This window comes from Tursiops truncatus, chromosome 18 (genome assembly GCF_011762595.2).
Source record: "Tursiops truncatus isolate mTurTru1 chromosome 18, mTurTru1.mat.Y, whole genome shotgun sequence".
Classification (NCBI taxonomy): Eukaryota; Metazoa; Chordata; class Mammalia; order Artiodactyla; family Delphinidae; genus Tursiops; species Tursiops truncatus.
Genome location: NC_047051.1, coordinates 53566417 through 53578207, shown reverse-complemented (window position 1 = coordinate 53578207; position 11791 = coordinate 53566417). Strand labels below are relative to the sequence as shown.

The 11791-nt window shown below is 37.0% G+C and overlaps 1 non-coding gene across 1 annotated transcript; it reads left to right on the top strand.

Moving 5' to 3' along the window:
• Window positions 1-1291: 1291 nt before the first annotated feature.
• Window positions 1292-1397, top strand: LOC117308893 (U6 spliceosomal RNA). Its single transcript, XR_004523145.1, has one exon. It is a non-coding gene; the product is annotated as a U6 spliceosomal RNA (small nuclear RNA).
• Window positions 1398-11791: the final 10394 nt, after the last annotated feature.

Genomic DNA, 11791 nt, shown 5'->3' with positions numbered 1-11791 from the left:
TTAAGCTGTAGATCTAGAATTTGTGCACTTCAATAAAAGGGCCCAAAATAATCACGAAATATATTAACAAAATAAGGAGAGAAAAGAAACAAGCATGACAACTAGTCACTACAGATATTCTATCTTAAGCAATGCAGATAAGGCATTTGATAATAGTCAACATTCATCAGTGATTAAAATGCTTAGAAATTTTATTGTAGAAATTCTGTATTCAAATAAAAAGCATGTACAGAAAATTTACATTAAACATCATAGTTAATCTGAAATGTTGAGCTCATTTTTTCTGAGTCAGAAAATAGAAGATATTATTAATTTTCACTCAATATTTTATTGAAAGTCTTAACCAATAAACAAGACAAATATTAATAGTACAAGAATTGAAAATAAATACAGCTTTATTCACAGATGAAATAATTGTGGATGCACCAAATCAACTGTGTCTGCAAATAAATTATCAAAGTTAAGTAAATTTAGTAATGTGTTTGAATGCAAGCTCAATACACTAAAATCAATATATAATTGCAATATGCAAAATAAATTTTATTTATATAAAATGGAATCAAATATAAAAGAAATACAATATAACAATAAAATTAAAAGATAAATAGCTAAGAATTAATCAAAATATTTGTAAGAAATCTATATTGTTGAGTAAAATTGAAGAGGAGGTTAGCAAATGGAGAGATATACTCTTGAACTGGAGGACTTCAAATGGTTAAAATATACATTTTCCTAAATTGATCTACAATAAATTAAATGTAAACCCAGTGAAAACTGCAAAAGTTTTTTTTTTCTTTTTTGAGTAAATAGACAAGTTGATTCTAAAATGTGTATAAAAATTCAAAGAACCAAAACAATAAAGATATTTAAAGATGAACAAAGAAGGATACTTACTGTACTAGACATAAGTTGTTATAAGATGGCACTAGTGAAGAACTCTGTTTTATTTCCTAAAGTATAGGCAAGGAGACTCATGGATCAAGATGGCAAGTTCAGAAAGAAACCCATTTCATTTAACACAAAGGTAATATTGCAGTGCCGAGGAAAGATTACTTTAAATGGTGCTGGGTCACCTAGATAGCCATATATAATAATATGAAATATATGAAATTGACATCTACCTCATACTATGCATACAAATTATTATTACTTTGCTGTTGTTACTGTATGTCTAAATGTGAAAGATAAGCCAATAAATCTTCCAGATTAGAGAATATCTTCATAAACTTAGAAAAGAAAAAAGTTCTTAACCAAAACGTTACAAGTTGTAAACATTAAGAATAAGATTGCTGTGCTTGCTTCGGCAGCGCATATACTAAAATTGGAACGATACAGAGAAGATTAGCATGGCCCTGTGCAAGGATGACATGCAAATTCGTGAAGCGTTCCATATTTTTACGAAGTAAGAGAGTGGCATGGACATATATACACTACCAAATGTACAATAGACAGCTAGTGGGAAGCAGTCGCATAGCACAGGGAGACCAGCTCAGTGCTTTGTTTCCACCTAGAGGGGTGGGATGGGGAGGGTGGGAGGGAGAAGCAAGTGGAAGGGGATATGGGGATATATGTATATGTATACCTGATTCACTTTGTTATACAGCAGAAACTAACACACCATTGTAGAACAATTATACTCCAGTAAAGATGTTTAAAAAAAAAGATAGCTAATTGATTACATTTGAAAGAAAAAACTTCTTTTCATTAAAAGACAGAAATGAATGAAAAAGCAAAGAGGGGAGAAGCTAATTGCCACAAATATAACTGAGGTGCTTCTATTCAGAATAGAGCATGACTTCATACAGATTAATAATAAAATGACAGCAAAATCAATTTAAAAATTTAAGAAGTGCTTCAGAAAAAGAGGGTATAGAAATGGCGAAGGTGGTCAATTTTCAGAAGTGCAAATTGAAAGAGACTCTACCACCAACATCAGCACTGATACCAGCAGCTTCTATATAAAGTAGACTGAGGGCTTGGCTCTCCAAGGAAACATATCCTGGGCAGGGCTGGCATCAGCAGAACTGTATGCTCCTGCAATGGGATTAGTCTGCAAAGCTCCTAATGTTTCCATTGACAACAACATAATAATTTATCCAAACAAGCCTGAGTAGTTAAAATAAATAAGTAAAAGCTGTCATGGAGTATGAAGAGAATTAAAGGCCATTTGGGAAAGGTACAGAAAAGGTCCAAAACATTCCTAGAGCAACAAGGAAGGAATTTGATTGGAACACCATTTTCTAAACAGTAGGCTATGGCATCATAGGTGGAACCCTGTGAATGTCCTATGTGATTGTTATGGTTACTCTCCTTTATGATCAGCCTCTTGTGGCCGCAACGATATCTTTATATACAGATAGATATCAATCAAGTCATATTGACCATAAATCCAGAGGAAATTAATGAGCTATAATACATTATGAAAACTCTTACTATTGCATTTCCTCCTAAGCTTTGCTTTCTTTTAGCCCACTTACTCTAATTTGAAATGAACCTTCCAGGAAAACTGCACTCTTCAGGATAAGCCAGACTCACATTATGAGACATATTTTGTGCTTACTATGATTGTTTTCCACAAAGGCCTTTGGCTGTTTAATAAAGTAAGTCAAGAAAACCGAATCCCCCGAAGTTTCTTAATCACCTTATTCTATCCTTCAGAAAAGCTAGTTAAGTTTGAAAAAGCATCTGTTTGTTTAAAATCAAAAACATAAACACTGAAGGCATAGCTTTAAAAAAGGAATTATTTTCCCTTTCCAATAAGTGAGCAACAGTTATTTTCCAGGAGTATGTTATTTCATGTTAATTTAGGATGCTACTTTACTCCATAATAAATGTAAGAATATCATTTTAAGCATATGAGGAAAAATATTTTTAAATGTCAAAGGACAAGAATAGTTTGAAAGTTAAAAAAGTGCCTTGAAAAACAAGATATGGTGTAATTCCAAAACCTGAAAATAGCACAGGTTTGTCCTGCAACTCATATTCTTTTGCCAATGGAGTAGCACTCTTGTCCTGAATCTGAATTTCTTCTTTTGAATTTCTTCTCCACAACTGTTGGACTTAATTTATTCCTCCCTTAGTCTCCTCCCTACACTTTCTCATTAGATGACAGTTTCCCATCATGGGATTTTTGATTTGTGGTTCATCAACTCCCCCGAACAATGTTCCTATGCAGCTGCTAAGTCACGGGGCTCCAAAGGCAACAAGATAGATGTGAATATTAAATAAGCAGAAAAGAAACCAAGATACAATCAGAATTAAAAATACTTTGGAATCCAGTCTTGCAAGTATAAAAAAGAAACAAATGTTTCTTCATTTGTAATAAAAAACAAATTTAAAACTTCATCATAATAGTGAAAACTTATTTCTGGAAACCAATTTTAGAATTTTCATACATTTTAATCAATGAGACTGCAATAAATGCTGAAATTAAGTTTCTGCCAATCTGAATAAATTAATGTTGAGGGAACTGAATGAATAATTAATTAATATTGAAATAAATTTTCTACCAATTTGAGTAAATCTACAAATCATCATAAAGAATTCCACTCATCCTGCACTAATCTCATAAACATGTCCAACTGGCTGATTTGATTATATTATTTTTGCTCCCATCCTTTCTAATATGTTTGATTTTAATAGAAAATAAATTAAGTGGTGCATTGAAACATATACTTACCAAGTTAGAATGGGGTTGGTTATTTTTCTCCAACTGAGAGATACAGGAATAAATGAAGACCACCAAAATGAGAACAAACAAAGGCTATTTATGCAGAACTCACCCTCAGAGATAAGGAACCATCTCTCGTCACTTGTGTTTGCTGTAGACTCAAAAGCAGACAGAGGAGAGGGCAAGCTTTATAGTGGAAAATAATAAGGGGCTTCAGGTATGCCCTGATTGGAGACTGTTTTCATGGGGAAGCTGGGCAAGTGAGGTATCCTATGTGAGTGGTTAGAGCATATTTGATTTTCTGTAGTTGGTTCTAAGTTGGAAGTGAAAGTAAAAAGAGGGGAAAAAATAACTAGGAAAGTGGTTAGTTAATAATAAGTCCTGACCATTTGGGGCCTATAGTTACCGTTCTGCAGGGGTTGTGGTTTGGCTTCCTGGGCTATAGAAAGCGGGAGAGAGTTTTGTGTGTCAGAATTCTATTTTGATATATTGTCCAGCCAGTGTCCATTGGTTTATTCAGTCTCTCATGCTAATATAATGAATCTCAAGTTTTCTTCTATCAGATTTTTTTTTTTTTTTTGCGGTACACGGGCCTCTCACTGTTGTGGCCTCTCCCGTTGCAGAGCACAGGCTCCGGACGCACAGGCTCAGTGGCCATGGCTCACGGGCCCAGAAGCTCCGCGGCACGTGGGATCTTCCCGGACCGGGGCACGAACCCGTGTCCCCTGCATAGGCAGGTGGCCTCTCAACCACTGCGCCACCCAGGGAAGCCCTAGATATTTTAATACTACCAATAAATATGCATTTTTCAAGATACTTAACCCAACTTAGGAGATAAAATTAATTTTCATATATAGAGAGATTGAATTTCCAAATACAGTTGAAAAGTTCATACCAATTTGTATTGATTTTGTACCTAGACTATAAGGAGAAACATACACCCTTTGTTACCAATAGCAGAATGAAAATTTTGGGACAGTGAATAGACAAGTAGTCTTGGCAGATCTTTAGGTGGAAACTTGGTTTCCAGAGAAAAAAAGTGTCTGTGAGAGAGTAGTGTTTTCCCATGACTTATAATATATAATGTAAATAAGTCTTCAGGAATTGCCTTCACTTCCCTCCATGCACAGCAGCATTTTGGTGGCACTTTCCAAATTTAAACATCCCAGGCCAATTTATGTAGAAAGCAGGGAGGATTGTTTGGCCTTAAAACAAATCTAGGACAGACACTGTTAAAACTGTGCAACCCCAACTCATATGTGGCCATTGAGACTAGCAGACAAGATCGGCCCAGAGGGTGGCTGATCCCAGGGCACAGACGGTGCTACTCAGTGGAGTTTTGTGAAAGAGCTTAGCAAGACTCAACTAGTCAATCTCCTATCTGCAGGGGGGAGTGCAGGGAGTACAAAGTTCACACACTGTTTTCTCTTGTTGGCTTGTTTAGTCATTGTTTTTTGTTTGTTTGTTTCTGTTTTGTTTTTGTATTTGCCCTCTACTGAGGAAGCTATTCTCTATCCTAATATGTTCAGAGTTTTGGTAGGTGACTTTTTAAAAATGCTTTTCCAGCATCTATTAAACTGGCCATGTGTTTTTCTTCTTTATAAAATCAGTTGGAATGTGTTTCTTCATTTTCTCCTTTTGAAAACTGTATAGGATTGGTGTTCTGGACTTTTGCTTAAGGTAGAGCTTTTAAAAATGAATTCAAAATTTGATAGATATAAGACTAGAAAAATTTTTGTATTTCTTTTATTTTTTTTATACAGCAGGTTCTTATCAGTTATCTATTTTATACATATTAGTGTATATATGTCAATCTCAATCTCCCAATTCATCCCACCACCACCTACACCCTGCCCTGCTTTCCCCGCTTGGTGTCCATAAGTTTGTTCTCTACATCTGTGTCTCTATGTCTGCCTTGCAAACCAGTTCATCTGCACCATTTTTCTAGATTCCACATGTGTTAATATATGATATTTGTTTTTCTCTTTCTGACTTACTTCACTCTGTATGAGTCTCTAGGTCCATCCACATCTCTATAAGTGACACAATTTCATTCCTTTTTATGGCTGAGTAATATTCCATTGTGTATACATACCACATCTTCTTTATCCATTCATCTGTCGATGGGCATTTATGTTGTTCCATGACCTGGCTATTGTAAATAGTGCTGCAATGAATATTGGGGTGCCTGTGTCTTTTTGAATTATGGCTTTGTCTGGGTATATGCCCAGCAGTGGGATTGCTAGGTCATGGTAGTTCTATTTTTAGTTTTTTAAGGAACCTCCATACCGTTCTCCATAGTGGCTGTATCAATTTACATTCCCATCAACATTGCAAGAGGGTTCCCTTTTCTCCACACCCTCTCCAGCATTTGTTGTTTGTAGATTTTTCTGAAGATGCCCATTCTGACCAGTGTGAGGTGATACCTCATTGTAGTTTTGATTTGCATTTCTTTAATAATTAGTGATGTTGAGCAGCTTTTCATGTGCCTCTTGGCCATCTGTATGTCTTCTTTGGAGAAATGTCTGTTTAGGTCTTCTGCCCATTTTTTGATTGGGTTGTTTATTTTTTTTAATATTGAGCTGCATGAGCTGTTTATACATTTTGGAGATTAATCCTTTGTCCCTTGACTCGTTTGCAAATATTTTCTCCCATTCTGAGGGTTGTCTTTTCATCTTGTTTATAGTTTCCTTCGCTGTGCAAAAGTTTTTAAGTTTCATTAGGTCCCATTTGTTTTTATTTCCATTTCTCTAGGGGGTGGGTCTAAAAGGATCTTGCTGTGATTTATGTCAGAGTGTTCTGCCTATGTTTTCCTGTAAGAGTTTTATAGTGTCTGGCCTTACATTTAGGTCTTTAATCCATTTTGAGTTTACTTTTCTGTATGGTGTTAGGGAGTATTCTAATTTCATTCATTTACATCTAGCTGTCCAGTTTTCCCAGCACCACTTATTGAAGAGACTGTCTTTTCTCCATTGTATATTCTTGCCTCCTTTGTCATAGATTAGTTGATGGCCATAGGTGCATGGGTTTATCTCTGGGCTTTCTATCCTGTTTCTTTGATCTATATTTCTGGTTTTGTGCCAGTACCATATTGTCTTGATTACTGTAGCTTTGTAGTATAATCTGAAGTCAGGGAGTCTGATTCCTCCAGCTCCGTTCTTTTCCCTCAAGATTGCTTTGATTGTTCAGGGTCTTTTTTGTGGCCATACAAATTTTAACATTTTTTGTTCTAGTTCTGTAAAAAATGCCATTGGTAATTTGATAGGGATTGCACTGAATCTGTAGATTGCTTTGGGTAGTATACTCATTTTCACAGTATTGATTCTTCCTATCCAAGAATTGGAATCTGTTGGTATATCTCTCCATCTGTTTGTGTCATCTTTGATTTCTTTCATCAGTGTCTTATAGTTTTCTGAATACAGGTCTTTTACCTCATTAGGTAGGTTTATTCCTAGGTATTTTATTCTTTACATTGCAATGGTGAATAGGATTGTTTCCTTAAATTCTCTTTCTGATCTTTTGTTGTTACTGTATAGGAATGCAAGAAATTTCTGTGCAGTAATTTTGTATCCTGCAACTTTATCAAATTCATTGATTAGCTCTAATAGTTTTCTGGTGGCATCTTTAGGATTATCTATGTATAGTATCATGTCATTGGCGATAAGTGACATATATATTTCTTATTTTCCAATTTGTATTCCTTTTATTTCTTTTTCTTCTCTGATTACCATGGCTAGAACTTCCAAAACTATTTTGAATAATAGTGGCGAGAGTGGACATCCTTGTCTTGTTCCTGATCTTAGAGGAAATGCTTTCAGTTTTTCACCATTGAGAATGATGTTTGCTGTGGGTTTGTTATATATGGCCTTTATTATGTTGAAGTAGTTTCTCTCTATGCCCACTTTCTGGAGAGTTTTTATAATAAATTGGTGTTGAATTTTGTCAGAAGCTTTTTCTGCATCTATTGAGATGATCATATGGTTTTTATTCTTCAGTTTGTTATATGGTGTATCACATTGATTGATTTGAATATATTGAAGAATTGATGCATCTCTGGGATAAATCCCACTTGATCATGATGTATGATCCTTTTAATGTGTTGCTGGATTCTGTTTGCTAGTATTTTGTTGAGGATTGTTGCATCTATATCATCACTGAGATTGGTCTGTAATTTTCTTGTAGTATCTTTGCCTGGCTTTGGTATTGGGGTGATGGTGGCCTCGTAGAATAAGTTTGGGAGTGTTCCTTCCTCTACAATTTTTTGGAAGAGTTTGAGAAGAATGGGTGTTAGCTCTTCTCTAAATGTTTGATAGAATTCACCTGTGAAGCCATCTGGTCTTTTGTTTGTTGGAAGATTTTTTCTTTTTTTTTGCAGTACGTGGGCCTCTCACCGCTGTGGCCTCTCCCATTGCAGAGCACAGGCTCCAGACACGCAGGCTCAGCGGCCATGGCTCACGGGCCCAGCCGCTCCGCAGCATGTGGGATCTTCCCAGACCAGGGCACTAACCTGTGTCCCCTGCATCGGCAGGTGGACTCTCATCCACTACGCCACCAGGGAAGCCCTGTTGGAAGATTTTTCATCACAGTTTCAATTTCATTACTTGTGATTGGTCTATTCATACTTTCTACTTCTTCTTGGTTCAGTCTTGGAAGGTTATACCTTTCTAAGAATTTGTTCATTTCTTCCAGGTTGTCCATTTTATTGGCACAGAGTTGCTTGTAGTAGTCTCTTAGGATGCTTTGTATTTTTGTGGTATCCTTTGTAACTTCTCCTTTTTCATTTCTAATTTTTTTTAAAGAATGTCACCTCTCCCTTTTATTATTTTTTATTATTATTTTTTAATGGTACAGTTACTTTATTTTTTATTTATTTATTTATTTATTTATTTATTTATTTATTTATTTACTTTTGGCTGTGTTGAGTCTTCGTTTCTGTGCGATGGCTTTCTCTAGTTGTGGAAAGCGGGGGCCACTTTTCATCGCAGTGCGTGGGCCTCTCACTATCGCGGCCTCTCTTGTTGCGGAGCACAGGCTCCAGACACGCAGGCTCAGTAATTGTGGCTCACGGGCCTAGTTGCTCCATGGCATGTGGGATCTTCCCAGACCAGGGCTCGAACCCATGTCCCCTGCATTGGCAGGCAGATTCTCAACCACTGCGCCACCAGGGAAGCCCCCTAATTTTATTAATTTGAGTCTTCTCCCTCTTTCTTGATGAGTCTGGCTAAAGGTTTATCAGTGTTGTTTATCTTCTCAAAGAACCAGCTTTGAGAACTTTTATTGATCTTTGCTATTGTTTTCTTTGTTTCTATTTCATTTATTTTTTCTCTGATCTTTATGATTTCTTTCCTTCTACTGAGTTTGGGTTTTGTTTGTTCTTCTTTCTCTAGCTCCTTTAGGTGTAAGGTTAGATTGTTTATTTGAGATTTTTCTTGTTTCTTGAGGTAGGATCATAGTGCTATAATCTTCCCTCTTAGAAGTGCTTTTGCTGCATCCCATAGGTTTTGGATCGTCATATTTTCATCGTCACTTATCTCTAGGCTTTCTCATTTCCTCTTTGATTTCTTCAGTGGTCTTTTGGTTATTTAGTAACGTATTGTTTAGCTTCCATGTGTTTGTGTTTTTGACGGTTTATTCCCTGTAATTGATTTGTAATCTCATAGCGTTTTCGTCAGAAAAGATGCTCGATATGATTTCAATTTTCTTAAATATACCGAGGCTTGATTTGTGACCCAAGATGTGATCTATCCTGGAGAATGTTCCCTGTGCACTTGAGGAGAAACTGTAATCTGCTGTTTTTGGATGGAGTGTCCTATAAATATCAGTTAAAACTATCTGGTCTATTGTGTCATTTAAAGCTTGTGTTTCCATATTAATTTTCTGTTTGTATGATCTGTCTATTGGTGTAAGTGAGGTGTTAAAGTTCCCCATTATTATTGTCTTACTGTTGATTTCCTCTTTTATAGCTGTTAGCATTTGCCTTGTATATTTAGGTGCTCCTATGTTGGGTTCATATATATGTATAATTATTATATCTTCTTCTTGGATTGATCCTTTGACCATTATGTAGTTTCCTTCCTTGTCTATTGTAAAATTCTTTATTTTAATGTCTGTTTTATCTGATATGAGTATTGCTACTCCAGCTTTCTTTTGATCTCCATTTGTGTGGAATATCTTTTTCCATCCCCTCACTTTCAGTCTGTATGTGTCCCTAGGTCTGAAGTGGGTCTCTTGTAGACAGCATATATATGGATCTTGTTTTTTTATCCATTCAGCGAGCCAGTGTCTTTTGGTTGGAGCATTTAATCCATTCACATTTAAGGTAATTATTGATATGTATGTTCTTATTACCATTTTCTTAATTGTTTTGGGTTTGTTATTGTAGGTCCTTTTCTTCTCTTGTGTTTCCCACTTAGAGAAGTTCCTTTAGCAGTTGTTGTAGAGCTGGTTTGGTGGTGCTGAATTCTCTTAGCTTTTGCTTGTCTGTAAAGGTTTCGATTTCTCCGTCGAATCTCAGTGAGATCCTTGCCATGTAGAGTAATCTTCATTGTAGGTACTTCCCTTGCATTACTTTAAATATATCGTGCCACTCCCTTCTGGCTTGTAGAGTGTTTGCTGAGAAATCAGCCGTTACCCTTATGGGAGTTTCCTTGTATGTTATTTGTCGATTTTCCCTTGTTGCTTTTAATAATTTTTCTTTGTCTTTAATTTTTGTCAATTTGATTACTATGTGCCTTGCCATGTTTCTCCTTGGGTTTATTCTGCCTGGGACATTCTGCACTTCCTGGACTTGGGTGGCTATTTCCTGTCACATATTAGGGAAGTTTTCAACTATAATCTCCTCAAATATTTTCTCGAGTCCTTTCTCCCTCTCTTCTCCTTCTGGGACCCCTATAATGCGACTGTTGGTGCATTTAATGTTGTCCCAGAGGTCTCTTAGGCTGTCTTCATTTCTTTTCATTCTTTTTTCTTTATTCTGTTCCACAGCAGTGAATTCCACCAGTCTGTCTTCCAGGTCACTTATCCATTCTTCTGCCTCAGTTATTCTGCTATTGATTCCTTCTAGTGTATTTTTCATTTCAGTTATTGTGTTGTTCATCTCTGTTTGTTTGTTCTTTAATTCTTCTAGGTCTTTGTTAAACATTTCTTGCATCTTCTCGATCTTTGCTTCAATTCTTTTTCCAAGGTCCTGGATCATCTTCACTCTCATTATTTTGAACTCTTTTTCTGGAAGGTTGGTTATCTCCACTTCATTTAGTTGTTCTTCTGGGGTTTTATCTTGTTCCTTCATCTGTTACATAGTCCTCTGCCTTTTCATCTTGTCTGTCTTTCTGTGTATGTGGTTTTCGTTCCACAGGCTGCAGGATTGTAGTTCTTCTTGTTTCTGCTTTCTGCCCTCCGGTGGATGAAGCTATCTAAGAGGATTGTGCAAGCTTCCTGATGGGAGGAACTGGTGGTGGGTAGAGCTGGGTGTTGCTCTGGTGGGCAGAGCTCAGTAAAAGTTTAATCCACTTGTCTGCTGATGGGTGGGGCTGAGTTCCCTACCTGTTGTTGTTTGGCCTAAAGTGACCCATCACTGGAGACTATAGGCTCTTTGGAGTGTCTAATGGAAGATTCTGGGAGAGCTTGTTGCAAAGAGTACTTCCCAGAACTTCTGCTTACAGTGTCCTTGTCCCCATGGTGAGCCACAGCCAACCCTCACCTCTGAGGAGACCCTCCAACACTAGCAGGTAGGTCTGGTTCAGTTTCCTTTGGGATCACTGCTCCTTCCCTCTGGGTCCTGAAGCACACACTACTCTGTGTGTGCCCTCCAAGAGTGGAGTCTCTGTTTCCCCCAGTCTTGTAGAAGTCCTGCAATCAAATCCCACTAGCCTTCAAAGTCTGATTCTCTGGGAATTACTCCTCCTTTTGCTGGACCCACAGGTTGGGAAGATTGATGTGGGGCTCAAAACCTTCACTGCAATGGGTGGACTTCTGTGGTATAATTGTTCTCCAGTTTGTGAGTCACTCACCCAGCGGTTATGGGATTTGATTTTATTGTGATTGCGCCCCTCCTGCTACCTCATTGTGACTTCTCCTTTGTCTTTGGATGTGGGGTATCTTTATCGGTGAGTTCCAATGTCT